This window comes from Pinus tabuliformis, chromosome 5_1, assembly GCF_031772625.1.
Source record: "Pinus tabuliformis cultivar Carrire ecotype Pingquan chromosome 5_1, CPIR1, whole genome shotgun sequence".
Lineage (NCBI taxonomy): Eukaryota > Viridiplantae > Streptophyta > Pinopsida > Pinales > Pinaceae > Pinus > Pinus tabuliformis.
In genome coordinates this window covers 741,558,740-741,580,811 of record NC_142305.1, presented here as the reverse complement: position 1 = coordinate 741,580,811, position 22,072 = coordinate 741,558,740, and positions in this window count along the sequence as shown.

Sequence of the window (22,072 nt, the reverse complement as noted above, 5' to 3'; positions counted from 1 at the left end):
AAGCTATCAATATCATGATAATCATCAAAGATAACTTCCTTCTCTTGCAAATCATGAATAAGGTGTAAATTTATAACATGATTAAATTGATAAGCAAGAGACTCATAATTGATATCGATAGGCATATTATTTTGAGATTCATCATCCTGAACTAAATGAAAAAAAAGACTCAAGATTTAACTGATTTTAAAAAGTTTCTTGTTCACTAAAATCTGAACTAGTTGAAATTTAACATCAAGATTGAGAAAAACATTTTTTTTTTATGGATTTAGATTCGAAAACAAATCTCAATACATAAAATAATGACTTCCAAATTATAAATGATTTTCATGAAATGAGGTATCTTACATGAAATTTTTAAAACTTTAATTAAGGGATAAATATTATGTCAAAACAGTAGGAAGTAATTATAGATCGGTTTTAAAAGAAGAAGGATTATTAAGGACATGTCCATTAGTAAAATCTTGTGATTCATCAAATAAAATTATTTCTATCGACCTTTCTTTCTCACCACAAATATTAGGAGGATTCTCAACAACAATTTCAGATTTATGATTAGAATTCGTACAATCACTTCAAAAAAAATAAAAAAATAAAAACCCTTTATTGTTTTCTCTTTTAACATGCAAGAACTCCAGGTTCTGGAAAGTGTTAATCAGAATTCTAATTCTGCTGATGAGTCTTGCTAGTCTTACATCTGCTGGAGTGGTTTTATCCACCATGAGCTTAATTATGGACTGAGAGTCTCCAAAGATGATTGCGTCTTTGATGCCCAGGTAGGTGAGCATCTTGAGTCCCTGAAGGAGAGCCAAGGCTTCTGCTTGAATGCTGGAGTTGAAGCCCACTCCCCAGGCATATCTAGATTCGATTCTGCCATCTGCATTTTTAATGACCCCACCAGCTCCAGAATTGCCGGGATTGCCCTTTGCGGCTCCGTCAAAGAACAAAGTTTTCCTTGCCTTTATTTTGCATAATTCATCTAGATCTTCAGTATTGAGGCGAATTTGCCATTGGTTTAGGGGAGGGGGGAACCTGATTTTGTCAATGAATTGAAGGCCCAACGAATTCCCCCAGGCTGCGTCTTGATCGTTGAGGCCTTCCCTGTCCAACTGGTCTCCCATACAGTCCTTCAGATGGCTTTTGATTTTGCTCCAGATCATTGCAGGATCACTCTTTTTGTCATTAAATATCCTGCTGTTTCGTTCCAACCAAATGTGCCAACAGATGATTTTTGGCAGCGCGATCCAGGCTCTTTTTATCTGCTGGTTTTGAGTGCCTCCAGGGTACCTGTAAGCCCAGTTAGCAAAGAGATCTGAGCAGTGGGTGGGCGTGATGACTTCGGCGTTCAGAGGACTTAGCGCTTCTTTCCAGAGAGCCATAGCGAAATTGCATGACAGCATCAGGTGGGCGGCTGTTTCCTCATTGTTTCCACATAGAGAGCAGCGCGAGGGGCCGCTGAATCCCCTTTTCCGCAGTCTGTCTTCCGTCAGAATCCGATGGTGGCCAAGAAGCCAACAGAACACATCGATCTTGGGGATCGTAGGGTGAGACCAAATTCCCTGCCAGGGTCTTGGATCAGGCAGCGCATATGGTTTCTGAACGAGCTGCTTATAACCCTGAGCGACAGTATACTTGCCTGGGGTCGATCCCCAACCTCGTTGATCTGCCTTATTGCTATTTAGAGGAGCTTTGCCATTAAGATGATTTAGAAGATTGGAGAAGTCTTTAGCCAGATGCGGAGGTACCTCAATGTTTCTCCAGCACTGCCAATTATTGTTTTCCCACTGTGACAGATCCCACAGCGTTTTGACTCCAGCGCTGTCCATCCAGTCTTTTAGCAGGGACAAAGAGCAGTCCTCCACAATGGGGTCGCTGCCCATAATGCTGTCTTCCCATATTTTGATACGTTTCCCGTTCCCCGGGATCCAATGCAAGCGCTGTTTGATTAAATCAAGGGCTCTATCACACAGTTTTTGGATCATAGTTCCAGAAATGGTTGTTGGATTATCAAGACAGTGGGTTCTCTGTCCACGGAAGTACTTCTTCCACAATACAAGTTGAGCCCAGCCTGGCTTTGTCGCAATTATCCTCCATAGCAGCTTTGCACCCAAGGCAATGTTTTGATTGTTAATGTTCTTGAATTGCAGACCCCCTTCCATTCTGGGCAGGGAGATTGTATCCCAGTTTATTAAGGGTATTCTCTTTTCATTGGCTTTCCCTCCTTTCCAGAAAAAGTTCCTGATATACTCCTCAATTTTCCTTGTAATGCCAAGAGGAGCCATCATCACTGCAGACTGATAGATAGGAAGACTATTTAGAACAGATTTTATTAGCACTGTTTTACCTGCTAGATTGAGCCAGTTGTATCCCCAGGAACAGATTTTTGACTTGATTTTATCCAGCAGAGGCAACCAGTCTTTACTGAGGGCTCTTTTTTGGAAGATAGGGAGCCCCAGGTACTTAAAGGATGACCAGGCACATGAGGCTGCAAAACCAAAACAGTTAGAAATAGCTTGAATCGTTCTGGCCTTTATATTCCAACAGTAGATGTGACATTTGCCTTTGTTGAGGTTACTTCCTGAGTCCTCACAAAAGACATCCAACACTTCTTTGAAATTTTTTGCTGAGGGCAGGGAGGCAGCGCCCAGGAGTAGAGTATCATCTGCGAACAGGGCATGATTTATACTTTTGACGCCTCTTGCAATGTTTATTCCCATTATTTCTTGATCCTCCTGCTTTTTGTTCAAGAGGAAGCTAAGGACGGAGGCTTGGATCACGAAGAGCAAGGGTGATAGGGGGCACCCTTGCCTCGGCCCTCTGGAGGCCTTGAAAAAGTCTGCGGCCCTTCCATTCACCAAAGGGGCGATCCAAGGTTCCTTGATACAAGCCTTAATCCATTTGATGAACTTGGGACTAAACCCAAATTTGTGCATGACATCCAACATAAATCTGTGCCTTACTCTATCAAATGCACTTTCAGGATCTAATTTGACCACCATGCCTTTCCCTTTTCGGGTCAAGCTTGAGTGTATCGCCTCCTGGACCAGTATAAAGTTGTCCACAATCTGTCTGCCCTGGATGAAGCCTCCCTGGTTCTCTGGAATGATGGACGGAAGGATAGGTTTCAACCTGTTGGCGATCACTTTTGTTATCAGCTTGTAACCTATGTTGCAGAGGGAGATAGGGCGAAATCTTGAGAAAGTGTTGGCTCCTTTTTCCTTAGGGATAAGGGCTAAGAAAGCCGAGTTGGTACCTCCTCCTATTTTCTGGCATGCTTGAGATTTTCGAACCATTCTGCCTAAATCTTTTTCCACTATCTGCCAGCAAGTTTGCAAGAATCTGGCGGTGAACCCATCTGGGCCCGGAGCCTTGTCGGGCTCCATGGCGAAGAGGGCGGCTTTAATTTCCTCATTAGTGACTTCTGCTTCCAATAATTGATTTTTTCTGGCCGAAATCAGATTCGGAACCTCATCCATTAAGGATGACACCTGACCCTGGTCCTCTTTTTCACTATACAAGCTTTTGAAATGACAGAAGGCGGCATTTTTTATGCTTTGGATATCTCTGTGGGTGCTATCCCCTTCCTTAATTTCAGAAATTGAGTTAAAGTTTTTCCGAGCCTGGGATTGCTTATGAAAGAAAGCAGAATTCCTATCTCCTGCCTTGAGCCATAGTCTACGAGATTTGACCCTCCAATACTCTTCCTCGGCCAAGCTTGCTTTTAAAAGCTGTTGCTGGAGCTCAGCTTCCTTATCCAAGACTTCCTTTGTGATTACTACATTTTCCGCCTTCATCTGATGGATCTCAAGGCATTTTTCGATCTTTTTCCTTTCTGTTGCTGGGTTGGGTAGGAGTTTAGCCCATGTTTTCAGAGCAGCCTTCACTCTTCTAAGCTTTTCTTCCCAAACGTAAAAGGCTGAGCCATTGACAGGTTTCTTCCATGTACCTTTTACTAACTGCATGAAGGTCTGTTCCTTGACCCACAAGGGGTTGAATTTAAAGGGAATGGGGCCTTGATCCAAATGAGCCACTAGATCTAGCTTGATGGGTCTGTGATCAGACACACTACATGGAAGAATGTGCATTCTAGATTCTAAACCAAGAAGAAGAAAAGAACTTTTAACAAAGAATCTGTCTAACCTTGCAGCAATGTGACTCGGGCCGAGTCTTCTGGTTGTCCAGGTATATTTGCCTGATGAAGGTTTGATGTCGATCATGTCCCAATCCTGAAGCAAGTCCTCCACCCATTCGCGCGCCGGATCCCTTACCATGCTTCCTCCGCGTTTTTCGGCCAAGGATAAGGTAAGGTTTAGATCTCCGGAAATGATGATGTTTTCCAAAATTTCTAAATCTGCCAGTCCTCTAATGGTTTCCCAGCAGACCTTCTTCTCTCCAGCATTGACTGGAGCATACACGTTAATAAGACAAAGGATCTCATCTGAGCCCACATGCTTCAGCTTTGTGAACAGCCAGTGAGCGGTGGCGATTTCATGTACCTTCATGAATTTGTTTGTGTTCCATAGAGTTCCCAGGCCTCCTGAGGCACCCCGGGCTGAGACTGCCTGTCCTTCACTTCTTTTCCAAAGATTTTTGCCTATATGGAGGAAGGCCTTATCCTCCATTTTAGTCTCCTGGATGAGGAGTATGTCAGGAGAATCGGATCTTATCAGACTTTTCATGGCTTCTTCTTTTATCTTGCTCCCCATACCCCTGCAGTTCCAGGAGACGATCTTCATTACTTGCTTTTGGAATGGGGAGCTCCTTTGGAGCTCTGGATCTGGTTTCTAGTCATCTTCGGAGTCTTAGCCAGGAGTTTCTCGAGGGTGGGCTGACTTCCTTGCACTTTGTCTTTGTATGTTTCCTGCTCTCTCTTTTCTCGAGCGGATTTCCGGCCTCTCATTGACCGTCTGGGCGAAGCCTGTGTGCTTGCTATTTCTCCTTCCTCTTCTGAGTCCTCCGAGCTTTGCCCATCCTCAGTCTCTTCTGAGGGTATCTCTTCCGTTATGACTGTATTTTTATCGGCTTGCTTTGACTCCGGTTGGGGCTCATTATGCGATGGTCCTTCATTTGGTGTCTCTGTTCCTTGGGAGTTTTCTGTTGCTGAACTTAACTGATTAAATTTGTTCCTTTGATCCTCCATGTGAGGGGTTTGAAGCCTTGAGCCAGCCTGAGGGGCTTTAGAGTTGTTATTGCCGGTTCTTGGAGGTTTGTTTTTGGCTCTTTTAACCTGAGTCCATCCTTCCTCCTTACCCTTCTCTACATCACTGTTCTTCGGACAATCTCTAGCAAAATGGCCGTAGACGTGGCATTTCCTGCACTTAAACGGGAGCTGCTCATAGTCCAGTTTTTGGATATGCGACCAACTGCCCACTTTGATCTTTATCGCCTCCGGCAGACCGATTTCCAGATCTACTTCAACACAAATTCTGGTGCAGTCAAATTGATCTTTGCTGTTGGCGCGGTCAATGAATTTGCCTAGGGTATTCCCGATGTGCATGAGGGATTCCCAGTTCCAGCAATGCATTGGCAGATTAGGCAAACGAACCCACACAGGGACGGCTGAGGGAACGTCTACAGTTGGGTCGAAATCAGGCGTCCATTTGTTCAGATACAACCCTTGAGGGCCCATGAAGTAAGGGCCATTGCGGAATATCAGCTCCTTGTCTTCTTTTTTGGCGAATTCAAACAGGAAGAAACCCTTCCCCAAGAAGTACGAGGTAACTCTGCTCTTGATGAGAGGCGCCCAGTTCCTTGCGACCCAATTCTCTGTGGATTTGGGGGAGGGCCAGAGCCCAGTGAACTGTCCAACTAATGCACGCTCAGCAAGAGAGAGGGCAACCTGGATCGGCTTCTCGGGAGGAAGCGAGATCTCAGGAATGTCCTCCAGGCGTTTGACAAATTTCGCTGCCTCAGTCGATTTCTTTTTGGGTAGAGAACTCAGAAGGCTGATGAAAGCCTCGGCTTCAGAGGGGGCCGAAGGAGGAGGCTCCATTGGATCAATATTCTGCTCGAATCAATTAAGCTCAACCTAGAGTAGCGGGCATAGCCAACGCAGCTCAGATCGGGCAAGGGAGGATCCGGATTGCCAAAGGAGGCTGCGCGCAGAGGGCTGAGGCGGCGGATCGCCAACCCTAGAGTGCAACGCGGATCGAGTCGTTCCCTACAAGAAGAGCTTTGATATTACTATATAACTTTTTTATAAAAAAAGATATGATTCCTCCAATCATGTTTCAATTGGGTCATTAAAGTCAAGACAGAAATCTGTTAAATATCGTAAAGAAGCCATGGATAAATGACATAGACGGTAGGACTTGAATGATATGCTTTCAAGTATTGGAGCTTGTGGAAGACTAATGATATTATTAATCTTAAAGGACAAACCAAGTTGATAGGACAAAATCATTGATTGATATCAAAATACTTTAGAATCTTGGTAATCCCTCAAATGCTCATAATCCAAATTTTCATTTGTTTGAAGAATTTCATTGGGACAATCTTCCACTACTTCATAAGACAAGTCTTCAGTACTTAAGTATGTGAAATATTAACATAAAATATATAAAAAAAAAACTAGATATTGTAGTTATATACACATTGGAAAAAATTAATGAGATTTGAAGAATCTACAGACTGACAATATTTGAAATTAAATTTACATCATTGTTTACACAAGATACATTATTTACAAGGTAATGGGATGCTATTTGTAGAAAAAAAATTCACGAGTATCACTCAAGATGTTGCAATCAAGATCAATATTATTATCTACTTGTGAAAAACGACAAGATTCAACAAGAACTTGATTTATGACTTCAAAATCATATATGGGAATGCATATTTCATTTTCAAAATTGAAATCATTTTGATTTTTAGAAGATATAAGACCTGGATCAATTATGACATCATTTGTATTAGAACACATCTCAACTTAAAATATAGATTCACCCTGGGAATAAATAACATGAGAACTTGACATAATCTTCAGAAAAGAGTGAAATATTTTAGTATCATCAATCTCCAAAGGTTCATCATAAATGATTTCACTATCTCCCCTGTCACTATCTTCCCTTATAAAATATAAATTAGAACCAGAAGAATAAATAGATGATCCTGCATGAGAATTTTCAGAACTATCCAAGGAATGATCATTAAATTATTCATCATTATGTTAATAAATGACGGGAGAATCATAACACATTTGATTTATGATAGCTCCTATGTCTTCTAAAAAGGTATTTGTAATTTAAGGATCTTCTAAATGATATGAGTTATTATAATAAGAATCACTATGAGCAAAAAAGAGAGGATATAATGAGAAATGACTATTAGAGCAAATAAAACTAAATGTCTTTCTGCTAGTAAAATGATCATTACCATTAGATACTGATACTTGAGTTTTCAATTCTAATTCTCCATTATTTTCTTCACCATAGACAACAAGTTCAATGTAATTTAAAATAATTTTAGAAGCATAATCAATTCATTAAATTCGAATTTACTTTATGAAATTGAGAATTAAAGTGCTATGGACTATGTATTTGATCAACATTATCAATAATATCATAAAACTCATAAGAATCATCCTTAATATCTACTATAACATGTACACTTGAAAAAGAATTATCTTCAGGTTCATCAAACTTATTGTGTATACAAGGAAGAGAACATAGGTGAATAAACCATTTTGTTAGGTCCATGTCAAAAGGTTTATCATCAAAATGAAATTTACGATAAACTAATTTAAATCTAATAAGAAAATATATTATAGATTTACCTTCTAACCTAAGTAAGTTTTCAAGTTCTAAACATACTTCATTGTATTCGTAATCTTGAAATGCATGAAGGATTTACTTGCAAATTGATCTCGTGTATTTATCGAAACATCCGACAATTATTAACACCATTTCCTATCTCGACCTATGAAAGAGAGAGTGAAAATCCTGCACATGACACCTTCATCAATAGCATAAGAACTACAATTTTAAATAAACTGAAAAAACATGTTCAACTATAGTTATTTCACTCTTACCATCAAAATTATTTTTTGACAACTATTTAACTATCTTTACTAGAGTGCTACAAAATGCTCATTCGGAAATGCAACTCCAAATATGGATTTGTGAAGGAGCCATTAAAATAAAACTTTAAGATGCAAAGCTCCAAAGGGTCAACTTGTCAGTTAACCCTCCTTCTAACGCCAAAAATGTTGATGGACAACAATGACCATGTTCAACATTCAAGAAAAAAATCACCTGTTCAAGGCCCCAAATAAACCCTTTTCTGTTTGGGATGGTGATTTCAATCGGTATGTGAGCCTAGTTGCCACTAAGTGAATTTCTCAAAAAATGGATACTTCCTAATATAATTTCCTTAATGCAAATGAAATCTAAGCTAACATACAATTAACAAAAATAAATCTAATATATCTCAATTAAGAGAAGGAATAATCCTACTCTAAACCAAAAGCAATATGCAAAGAGAATGGATCGAAATTGAATTTAAGGTTATAATGCGCTAGCAAATCATAGAAGTAGTTTATATGATTTGCAAGGGTTTAGGTAAATATGCATATTTGGTTATCTAGTTAGCAATTATTAGACTCTCACAAGCATACACTTCGATTCAAATAATAATAAATGAATTCGAGATTAGCTATGCAATTGTAACATGGAAACAATTCAGTTGACACACGAATAATTAAAATTAAAATTAAGACAGACATATAATCAAGTTGTCAAACAATGATCAACCAACATATCCAAGTCTACTTGAATTCGTGATTCAATTCTAATATCAAATTGACAAACTAATAAAAGCATATTTCAATTAGTTTTAATGAGCATGCATTTTCACAAATTAACAATAGTGCATAACTCAAAAACACATACTCATCTAGAACAAAAGATAAATTAGAATTGAAAGGTATCTTTGTTCATATCCAAGTTTGACTAATAGTGCTCATATTGATTAAAAATATATATATTTCTAGGCTTTACATCAGTATTTTAATTCTTACAACAGTGCACAAAATTATAATGTCTTCGAGCCTCAGGGTACAAGAAATTTCAATGATGAACTATGATAGAATAAGTTTTCTTCTTGCCTAATATCCTCCCTTTAATCCGATCCTGCAAGCTTCCCATTTCCCTCAAGAAAAATATCCTATAACAATGCAAGACCTTCTCCATTTTCCATAAATTGGAACCCTTTCCTCTTCCGAGGACCTCTTATTTATAATAATACATTAAAATAAAAAAACCTGTTTAATGATAGCTTCACAAAGATTTGTTTTCACACCTTAGGAGTTGAAGGATCCTCTTTCTTTTCTCAATCTCCAATCCATAAATCTTGAGGCTCCAAATAGTGACTTCCTTCAACAAACCCTACAAAAATATCATTAAACTATCATTCAAAACTATCTTGGAAATTATTCAAAACTACTCATTCAAAACCCATTTTTTTTTCTTTCAAAACTACTCATTCAAACAAAATTTAATTCAAAATTAAAAAATAGATACCTAATTATAAGCCCAAATCATTTTCTACTATTGCATTATTGACGAATAGAAAAACTTGAGATGAGATATCAATAACAAAATGCTCTGGCGGTCAATTTTTTTCTAAAAATTCACACAGAGATGTCTGTTTCTTAGAATTTCATACCCCCTTTTTTCTACTAAAATTTTCAAGCATTTCACCTGTATGTTTTCCAAAAGAAACCTTCCCAAATTGTTCTCCTCGATTTGATTTTTCCAATGAGGTATAATAGGCCTGATTTCGTGCCCCATTGCTCAAGATATGACCTTCAAAAGACAAATTCTTAAAACAATTCATGTGCATTCTGGCAAACGGTTTGTGCGTTTTTTCGAATGGTTAAGCTTAATTCCATGTGCATAGGGTTGAAGAGTTTCAAAGGATTTATAATATTTTATGTTTGCACTATGGTTTGTGAGTAGTGGGAGGAAGCCATAATAGATAGGCGCTTAAGTAACATTTAAGCCCGGTGCAAATTTGAGGAAAACAAATATATTAGACTCAAATCCTTCATGTCCATGAATGGAGGTCGATGTGGAGAATCTAATATGGAGTTTGAGAAGTGAGTGGTGTTAATTTTCTTAGGGTTGTATTGTTATTTGCTTTAGATAATTATATTTACAAATTTATTCATCATTTACATATGCATTCACCCCATAACATCATCACATCATTAACAATCATGTACAAAGAACAATATCATCTAAAATGAAGTGGAACAATAAAAGGAACATAATAAGACAAGCATGCACAAATAGAGACACCTGGATTTAGTCAGAGACCAGGGGAAAACCCCATAAGGAGGAAAACCTGGGATTCAATTATTCTTCTTCTATTAGATCTTCATCAATGTTCAACTAAGATACAAAGTACCAATATCATGAAACATAATCCAACACACCATGCTTCTGAGGACCTATACATGTCTTTTTCACAACTTTGATTGTGAACAAGGTTTATTGACAATACTTTCCATATAAATATCGTATAATCAATTTTGTGTAAGATCACTAATATCATATAATTGTGGGCATTGCGGGCCATGCTAACCATGTCACTGTGGGCACTCCGGACCATGTTGACCAATTCATTGTCGGAATTGGAGGCCATGTTGACCAAGTCACTGTGGGCACTGCGTGCCATGTTGAACATGTCATTGTGGGCACTACAGGCCACGTTGACCATGTCATTGTGGGCACTGTGAGCCATGCTAACCATGTCACTATGGGCGGGCCATGCTGACCATGTCACTGTGGGCACTGCAGGTCATGCTGACCATGTACCTAATTTGATGATGTTGCAAGACAATATTACTGGAGGAGACTAATTCTTATTATGCGTAGAGAGAGACGTGAATGAACTACTATAATGTTTGAAATCTGTTGTACCTTAAGAAACCAATTTCCTGGATGTGGAGAAATTGTGCTTAAGACATTAATGATTATTGTTTGTTGTCACTTTATTGTTTGTTGTATTCTTAAATGAAGGACCTGGAAAACTTGGTCTTTAACCCTTAATACACATGTGACCGAAAAATCTTAGAATTCCATTTGTTGCTAGATATAAATGATGAATGAAGAAAGCTTGAAGGAGAAGTTTAAGATAATATGTTGCTTAACACAGAACCTACTATCCGTCACTTAGAGGAATTATGAAAATGAGAACTGAATCATAGAAAATATGCTGCTTGACACAGAAACTATTATCTGCGATCCTTGGAGAAGTTAAAGATAATATGTTGCCTTACACAGAAACTATTATTTATAACTTAGAAAGGAAGATGAAAACTTCAAGTATAGGAGCGCTCTTTTAAGGGATTTTAACTTTATCTACATAAGCAAATAAAGACCTGCAACTTCATTACTATACTTGAAAGAAGAAAACATAAGATGACACATGACAGAGAAGTTACAAAATTATACCCAACAATTCATGGAAACTTCTGATTCTTTCATTAATCAACAACTATATCAGGAATACAGTGGCTTAGTCTCCAGGTTCTCCAAAATTCAAACCTCTTCTTTGTAAATTTTCATCTTTTTATACATTGTGGAACAGTTGTTGATTTCTGAAACTGCCCAAATTATTTAACTGCTTCTCTAACTATATGAAGTAAAAACTATTACAGAATTTTACAGAGGGTAAAAGACACCTCCAAGAACATCAAATAACAAGAAATAACTGAACTAGAAGATGAGGATAACTGCTGACTTGCTCTGTTAATCGGCCGCTGAGTTCTTCTGTATATGCTTAAATAATGATTAATCCATTTTAGTCGTGATAAACTGTGTTAGCCGTGCATAAATCTGGGCTTACATATGTATCGGGCGTTTTGATTGGCCAAAATACAAAGGAAACAATACCAATTGCCTTCCTCTTCGGATTCGGCTCTAATAATGATTTTTCCCTTTACACAACAAAATTAATGTAAACCTTTGATTAATACGGAACTCAAAAGAATTAATTTTGCTTCATAAATCCGTTGGGTGCGCCCGTTTAGCGCTCCATTGACTTCGCATTGCAAATTGCAATCGGCCCTTTCAAATGTTATATCAATCTAAACCTTTACAATCCGCGATAAGACGGACGTGCTGGAAGTATTAAACATAATATATAAAATATCGAGTCCAGCCCATCATCGCAAATCGCAATCGGTGAAACCAACGTACATAAGCTCTGTTGTATGGCAGACCCGCCGAGATTATTAAACATAATGTATATCTGTTTCGGGTCCGCTCATCGCAAATCGCAATCGGTGGAACCAATGTACATAAACTCTGCGATAAGCGGACCCGCCGGGACTATTAAACACGGTGCATATATATATTTCGGGTCCGCCCATCGCAAATCACAATCGGCGGAGGTAGCACTTCATATATAACCGCTTCCGCTGTGATTTGCGATTGCGATTTAATCGCATCGCTGAACTATGGCCGACTCTTTAATACTTGTTTTCTTTTTATTTCAATGTGCAATTATTGCATCGCCCCTTTTATTTCAATATGCTTCAATATGCAATTATTGCATCGCCTCTTTTGTGCCTTATCTATTTTTCAATGATTTTTAAATGAAAAATGAAAATTATAAACAATGAAGATGCATGTTACAACATCTGGCTCCACCTGGGGATAATGATTTTGCCACAGAAGCACTAAGAACCACAGATTAGTGCCTTCACCTCGGGCATGGAGTCATATATTGCTTTGCATAAATTTAAATTCTATGGCATTTGTACATTGATTTCACTCCGGTATTTACAATGAAAGACTATTATTCTTCAGAACTAGAAGTAATGCTTGAGGTACTGCCCATTGACAGGCAGCTGTAGAGTTTCACCATCAAGATTCTCAAGAATGAAAGTGTTATTGGATCTTGCTTCAACAATTCTAAAAGGGCCATACCAGAGAGGATCAAACTTCCCATGCTTACCCTTATCTTCTCTCCTGGTATCCCATCTTAACACTAAATCTGCAACTTTAAAGTCAATTTCCTTGGCTTTTCTGTCAAAAATACTTTTCATCTTGGATTGATACATAATCAAGTTGTCTCTTACCTTGTCCCTATTCTCGCTTAGCTCCACCACTTTATTCATTCTTCTTATCAAAGCATTTGGTTCTTCTTTCGCCTCCTGAATCATTGCAATCACCGGCTTCACAAGTTGACTTGGAAACAGAGCTTGAGTCCCATATACTAATTCAAAAGGTGACTTCCCTGTAGATCTTCTTGTAGTTACTCTAGCAGCCCATAGAGCAAACTTTAACTTAGAATCCCAGTCTCTTTGATTTTCTGCAATGGTTTTCTTAAGGATCTTCATCAAAGTTTTGTTAGTAGATTCAGCTAATCCATTTCCCTGTAGATGGTAAGCTGTTGAATGGGACAAAATAACATTATACTTGTGACAAAAAGCAATAAACTTACTTGAATTGAAGACTTGAGCATTGTCTATTATAATTTTGATGGGGCATCCAAATCTGCTGAAAATATTCTCCTCTAGGAACTTCATTACTATCTGATCAATTGCTTTCTTGGTAGGGATTGCCTCTACCCATTTGGTGAAGTAATCAGTTGCTGTGAGAACCCACTTGTGTTGTCCACTTGAAGGTGGATTGATCTCTCTAACAAAATCCAATCCCCATTGTCTGAATGGTTCCTCTATGAAAACTGGAATCAAAGGTAAAGGAGCCAATCTCTTTTTCTCAGCAAAAAGCTGACACTTCTGACAACTTCTAACAAACTTATATGTATCACAAAATAAAGTAGGCCAATAAAGTCATGTCTGAAGAATTTTATGTGCAACCATCTTCCAACTGTATTGTCGTCCACATAACCCCTCATGATAATCTTTGATTGTTCCTGTAAACTCATCCTTTGTTAAACATAGTAATACAATTCCAACAGGATCCTTCCAGTATAAACTACCTTCCACAATCATATATGGCTGCGCTTTGATCTTTAGTGCTCTATACTTTGTTCTATCTAGAGATTGGGGGCAGGAAAGAAATCACAAATAATGAATTATATGCTTATACCATTCTAAACACAAAAACTTATACCTGATCTTCATACCTGGACCTTGCTTTCCTTCATTTTCTTTAGTTGCTCCTTCATTCACAGGTGTCAGCAGGTTGATTCCCAATGCCTGAAAGTTTGATTCCGTTAACATTTTGGTCAATCCTTGTCCTTTCACCAACTTTGTGGGTTTTATGTCCAAGTCATATTCTTGGATCTTGGCTATCCATTTTCCTCTTCTGCCTTCTACGTCAGCCTGTACTAATACATCTTTTACTACAACATTTGGCACGTAAGTAATGATTTGTGAATGCAACACATAAGTTCTAAAAGCTTTCAGGGCTTTTACCAAAGCATATAACTGTTTCTCAAGAATATTATATTTAAGCTCAGCGTCCCTGAGAATATTGCTGAAGAATGTGACTGGCTGTTCTTTCTCTTCATCATTTTTCTGCAATAAGACAACAACTATTGAATTTGAGGATGCAAATGAAAAAACTTGGAAAGGCTTTTGATAATTAGGGCTAATTAGGACTGGAGCTGCCTGCAATGCCTCTTTAATCCTGGAAAATGATTCTTTAGCTTCCTTGGTCCAACGCACTTCATTCTCCTTCTTCAACATATCAGTGATTTCTTTCATGATTTCTATAGCTTGGATGGAGGTGAGATGGGTCCTCTTCCCATGGGAGAAAGCCTTATCTCTTGGATTAGTTCTGTCTTAATAGGGGAAAGGATCCCAAACTGACCTCCTCAACTCCATCCGGACTAACCATTTACCAGACTTCTATTACGAAGCTTCTAGAGCTCGAAGCTTCGGCTCCATATTTAAAAAACTTTCCAAAAGAGGATTGACACGACTAAGAAAGGGCTCAGTCAATCTGATCGACGCTAGGGACAGTTGTAATCCCTGCATATCAACGCGAGGAGGACATGGGGCATTAGCGTCAGTCTTGTAAACTGGGATAAACAAAAGATTTTTGGGAAATGATGTAAAAGGGAATTGTTCTGCTCATGAAGAGGGACAAAATGGGAGTTTCTTCATGATAGGAAAGCGTGTCAGGTACACTGTAGAGGTACTCCAGGATCATAGATGGGGAGTACAGTGATAGTGACAAAATGCTCTGTAACAGATGCCCCTAAAGTGTGAAAGCCGAGCTAGAGTGAGAGGTGAAATTCTTTACAAGTGGAAGCGGGGAACCAGAGTCCATCATCGGAAAACCTGCAAGCAAGCATAGATACATATACATCACTGAAAACTCTGAATAATAATACATGAATCGTGGTATGGACGTGGCCATCCAGAGAATGAGCATGTAAATGGATCCAAGGCATGGGCGCAACCATCCAGCAGAAAGGATCATAATGAAACCAAGATATGGTCGCAGCCACCCAATAATGAGAACGATCACATATAACAACTCATGGTATGGTTGCAACCATCCATATGAAAGAGACATGTATATCAACATGACCATGTCACATCGCCTTGAAACCTGGACTTGTGTAATCTTATCCAGAGTCTTGCGCTCCAAATGACCCGATCAAAGTACAAATCCTAACATGTGAATGAATGTGTTGAAGTCGAACATGCTAAGAAGTCGCTTGATTACCGGTCAATGATGTGAACCGTTAAAAAGCGCGAGAGAAACCACCAATAATGACAATGGCTCTCAAGGTATTGGCAACACAGTTCACAGAATGTGAATAAAGGAACTGATGTCGAACACCCATGAAATCACCTGATCGAAAGCCAATGATGTGAACTTGTCGTCGAGTGTGAAGAACTTTCCATTAGGGCATGCAAGCTCTAAGGTACTGGAAGGGAGTCTCTCGGCCAACTTCCCGGATAATGAGCTGAAGTTGACAGGAAGCGACCATGTCGAAGGAGGGCCATGATGTATCCCACATCATCGACATGAGACAAAGGGATGCAAATGATTTCAGATGATACAGAGAATTAGGAGTAAGTGTAACTGCACAGGGACTAACTCTTGAACATATCAGTGACACGATTCCGGAGTTTGGCAGATTTTTTATCCATAGGATCGGTGGTCATGATGACGTGGTAGAGATCAAATGGAAGGCAAAAATGAATGGCCCAACCCAAGAAGGTCAATGATGAAAAGGAGGATATCCCAACCTGAAACGAAGCAGAAAGTGTAATGTTCAAGAGTGAGCTGCCGACATGACTGATAGAATTTCCAATTTCCCCAACCATTGCTGGCAGGTACCCCAATTATTTTTTATCGCAAGCTTGAATGGGATAGCATGTGCTCACACTGTAAGTTAATCCTTCAGATAAATCTAACCTAGTAAGTTTAATGAGCCTTAGGAAGGAGAAGCTCACGTTCGTCATGGCGATGAATCCAATGTTGTTTAATATTTTAATGAGTCCGACAAAGGGGTAACTCGGTATCTTTTTCATGTTTAGAGAGTTTGAAAAAGACATGGAAAAGAAAACTCCACATGGTCCCTTTTCATACATTTGTGTCTTTCGAGGCCGAAAAGGTAGAAAATGATGCTTGAGAGAACTGCTTGACCATTTCAGTCAAGGAATACCTTTTTCACAAATAGTGCATGCCAACCCCAAAAAGGGGTAAACGTATACGAGGTGTGCAATGTTTCGCAGCTTTTAACGAGTTCAAAACGAAAAGAGCTCGACAATCTTTTCGTGTTTAAAGAGTCGGAAAAGAGCTTGAAAGCAGACCCCCCATTTTATTCTCTTTTACGAGTCAAAAAGGGAAAAATACTCGGTGATCTTTTCATTTGAGATTTACGAGTCGAGAAAAGAGCTGAAACATGACTCCAGTACCATCATCGATAATCCATCACCTATCACTGCACAAGAAAGGTAAAGGCATTATCCAGTTTTGAGGAAAAATAGGTAAAAAATACTCAAAACCCTAATATTTCATGAAAAAATGAATAAAATGGGGCAAAAGTAATTATTTTTTACCATTTACCATTTTACCTTTGTGTGAAGAGATTTTTACCCACTTGTGCCCTAATTCTTCCAGAGCAGATTGCAGGAGATCCGAGAGGTCATTCGTTGAGCCGTCAGTTGCAGGTAAGAGCCGAGACCTTAAGCTCCATTTTCATACTGATTTTTCCTGTTTTTATCCATTTTTTGGGTTTCATGGGGAGATTTTGGCAAAAAAATTTCACCCTCGGTCGGCGTGATTTCCAGGCATGGAATTGCACCGATCGGGGGTGGCTAAAATTGCCAACCGCGCCGTCGGCACCACTACTTTTAAAACAGTTGCACCTACGTCGTGAGAAAAAAATTGCATGTTCCTTGCTTAATTCAGCCGTTTGAACCCAAATTTTTTTAGCCAAGGATGATCATTGACTTGATTACATGGTTTTTGCAGGAAGAAATCGTGAAAAATGGTAGATTGGAAAGAACGTGAGCATGAGGATATTGATACTCAAGCAATAGCTAATCCAAATTGCTTGGAGGCTTTGAGGAACTGTGGGCTCCTCAAATTATTTCTTACACCAAGTATACGGGCCCAGCTTGAGTTTCTATGGTACCTGATTAGTCTTTGGGACATAAATCAGGAAATTTTCATCATCGGTGACCAAGAGTTGGAGTTGGAGACTTTAGACATTTATTTCATCACAAGACTGTCCCGGAGAGGGGAACCAGTCAACCTATATGGGTCGAGGCTGATTGGGGCAAGCGTGACTATGCTACTTGTCGAACATTGCCCAGAAGCTCTCAAATCCAAAAGTGGCAAGATCAAGATTATGATCATTCGGGATCTTGTGTTGAGAGTGCTAATGTTGACCATCAACATAGTTGTGGGTCCTAAGCGCCGCATGAGACCAACAAGTCGAAGTTTCAGTACGTTATCGACTGCACGATGCCCACCATCTTTAACTGGGCGGAAGCAATGAAAATCAACATGAAGCGCCAACTATCAAAAGCTAAGGCGGGACACCTGAAGCAATTTTTCTTCGGATCTGTGCCAATGACCTTCTTCTTGGAATGGGTGTCGTTGTTCCAATACCAGCTGACTGAGGTAGATTCGCTGATGCCTCGAGACCCACAGATGTTTCGTTGGAGCGATTTGATGCCCAGGGTCACGGGGGGCCAACAGATGTCCTACAAGCCGGCCTTTTTCTTGTGGCTACAACGACAGCTAATGGTAGTGGAGGATTGGCCTTACAACGGTATCGACTTCCAGAGAGACCCGGATATAATGCTCCCAAAAGGGGAGGATTTTGATGATGGAGGTAAAAACAAACAATTTTTTAGTTTTTTTTTTTTTTGAAATATATGTGTTCATGACAGTTCGATTTTATGAATGCAGATGTTGGACCAGAATGCCCTGTCGGGATGTCCCCGATTTCCAGGTGCGTTGCTCGACATTTTAATGTCGCTCCTTATCAGGAGGGAAGCGACAACGAGGAGGAGATTGCACGGAATCTCGAGGGTTTGACCCATGGGATCCCAGAGTATGCTTGAATGGGTGATGTCCCACGCTAGTACCAAAGGCATACGGTGGAGGTGTCAGATCGGTTTCGCCAACTCCTGATTTTCATAGTCCGAGCAATTACATGCTATCATGAACATGATGCTGTTTAGTGCATAGGTCTAGCATTCCATATTTTTGAGGCTTGCGAGCCACAGATATATAAGGCCTGCGAGCCACTGATGTATTTCGAATGCACATATCATTTTTTGAGGTTTTGATGTATGACAACATTTCCAGCACACACACACACACATATATATGTTGTACTTATTTGCTTACTATGGTACAAATGTTTTTGTTTTTGAGTTTTACATGTTTCGCAAATGTCTATCCAACACATAATTATATAATGCATCTATTAATGTATTCATGTTCTTAGGAATATGATGATATGTAATGTAATCAAAATTTCTCTCTAGTAGACGAATACATAGATGCATTCTCAATATCTGAGGGTTTCTGATGGAATATTTCCCGTTGAGTTGAAGAACAACAAGTTGTGAATCAAGGTTGACAACCAATTCCCGGATGCTTAGAGCAATAGCTTCTGACAATAATTCAATTACCGCGCTATACTCAACAATGTTATTAGTTGTTCGACCTAGACATATACCTTAAAGATCAATCAACTCACCATGGGGGTCATATACGGCCCATGCCACGGATGATCGATTCTGGGTACTACGACAAGCACCATCAACGAAATCAACATGAGGGGACACCGACATCTGCAAAGCAGGCAAAAACATAATAAGCAGAGAAGCTGCTTGCAAAATAACTCACCAAATCACACTGTACAAAAATGAATGGCACACTATTGTACAAAAGTAACCATGCACGATGGCCTAAGCATAGTACCTTTTGAGAGAGTCCATGCGCGGACTCGTGTGATTAATCAACACAGATGAAAACTGGAGCTTTACCGTTGACAAGACGAGTAGGCATCAACTCGGCCAAATAATAGAGTAGAACTCATGTAAGGCAGTGCCCCCATGCCCCCTAGGTGAGGAAGCGTTACGAGTCAGATGACAAACCCATTGCACTAATGGGCAATCGGTAAAAACTCAGGGAGGGAGAAAAAACCCGAATCCATGAAGAGATAAAGGTGCCCTCAGTTGAAAGATCTTGACAATGTCAAGAGAAACTGACATGTCAATAGGCAGCCGAGAAGAGAATTTCTCAGGACAGATAGACATGACCACCGGGCTATAACTAAGCCACCGGGAATGAGGAGACACGTCAAGAGATGAACTCGAAATAGGATGATTAGAGGATACAAAACTTGAGGCCAAAAAAATTTCCACATAATTGATTTCAGCTGGTCTTAGTGGCATAACCTTGTCCAATGTGTCAACAAGATCCAGTGAAGGTATGATCCAAGGATCAGATTTGACCGAGATCATGTTACAGAGGCAACATGAGGAGGTGGGAGTAGAAATATTCCCATCAAAGTAGGATATTTAAAAATTCATGCCCCCACACTCTCATAAGGAGCACCAATGTGCTTGACATACAGAACATTGCCATCTGAGGAGGAAGAGGCAAAGAAGGACAGTTGGTCGACTGTGACTATCTTCCCTTGATGGGGAAAATGAATCACGCGGAACAGGGAGGAGGCTACAGCATGCATGGCATGGGTCCAACTCCGTTCGAGTAGAAGATTATAATTGAGATTAGCGTCAATGATCTCTACTTCAACGTGTATTGTCTTGCCCTCCAAAGTAATGACAAGGTTGGGTAAGACACCGAATGGTCGCAAATCGCGCCCGTCGAAAGATTCTAAAGTGTTAGGGGACTAGTTCATAGTAGGAGAACCAATTGCCTTCCAACAAGTGACTGACATGATACAGGCAGAGGCACCTTCGTCGATGACGGTCCTATGAATGGCTTTCTCATTGATGATTACCTGAATGAGAAAGGCAATCTGATGAGGAAGACGCGAAATATGGTTTTCAAGATCAAAACATATAAGATTTGAATTAGTAAGATCAATACCCCCAATAGCCGACAATAACGACTTTCGCTGAGATGGGCAGCTTTGAAGTACCTCGAGAGAAGACATAGATGATGGTGCCTGAGCCAAATCCTCAACAATAATATAGTGTTGAGCAACTCGAGCGTTAGGATTGTATGAGGACTTTCGTAGCACACCTCGAGCAGGTGGTCGAATGACGGAATCAGGGTTAGGTCTATCTATATGAAGAGGACCAGAACTTGACGGGGTAGAAGAAGAAGGGGTAGCTTCTTTTTATTTCCCTGCTGTCGGGGTAGGAGTTTGATAATCTTTTGATCTAGTAGCCACATTAATGGTCGTACTCATCATGAACACTTGTGAACTTGAGGAAGCAGACGACTGAGGATGGTGTACCATTTGGGTTTGTTGGGACGAAAACGACTCTTTAGGATAGTTGGGGTCCCTTTGAGCAAACGACTAACTTCGGATCATCTGGGACAATCCTTAGTATAGTGATCCTCCTCACAAATGAGGCACAAATACTTAAGCTTCCGTTGAGAACCATCACCAACAGACGACTTAGGAGGACCCTGTTTTGGGGCATTGGATTTACCCTTGCCTTTGCCTTTCTTTTTACCTTTTGAGGATTTGTCCATTGTGGTAAACTGAACAGTGTGGACCTCTGAGATTTTACCAAGGCCAGGCGGATTACAAGAAGAGTCATTGGAAGCAGTGTTGGAGACTGACTTCTGTTTGGAAGAAGATTTTGCAGGGGTCCGAGTCACTAAACCAATTACTCCATCAACAGGAGGTGTAACAGGACACTTAGATGATGTTAGATCAGATGGTGGTTTGGGTGCATCAGGTAACACGTCATATAGCCTGCCAGACTGTGAATAGACAAGGTCTAGATACTGGGCACATGCGATAGCTTATTCCTCAGTGACACATCCTCCCATATCTATGTCCTCAGCAATTTTGTTGATGAAGGATTTGGTGAACCATTCGGTCAACAACTGATCAGCAATCTCAAACTTAATCAGGCGATGCCTACACCTCCATTCATGGATATGATCAAAGATGTGGGTCACAGTGTCTTTCTTGAGTGACGTTAGCAGATGGGTGCCGGTTTCATAGCGAACTGAAAATTGGAAATGTGTGAGAAAGGCCATAGCGAGAGTGTTAAAGTCATGATAGGTATTTCGAGGTAGCTCGATATACCACTTAGCTGCAGCACCTGTAAGAGTTCATTGGAAAAGACGAAGACGAATGGAATCATCAACATAAGAATTCGAGGAGCACCAGAGGTGATATGTCATCACATGGGCTTTTGGATCCTCTTTTTCTTTTACTTCATACTTCGGACAATCACTCGGAATCTTGGAAGGGACCGGAGGCCAGTATGGCGAATGAAGAATTGGATCATTCATGAGTCAAGACACATCTGACAACTCTAGTGTAGCTAAGAACGACAATTGAGTATTAAAAGGCATTGGAGGTCGATAAGTGGGTCCAACCGGAGGAGCCCATCCCTGCTGGTAAGGATTTTGTCCCCATAGTGGAGGGTTTTGTCCATATGGAATTTGATTTTGCC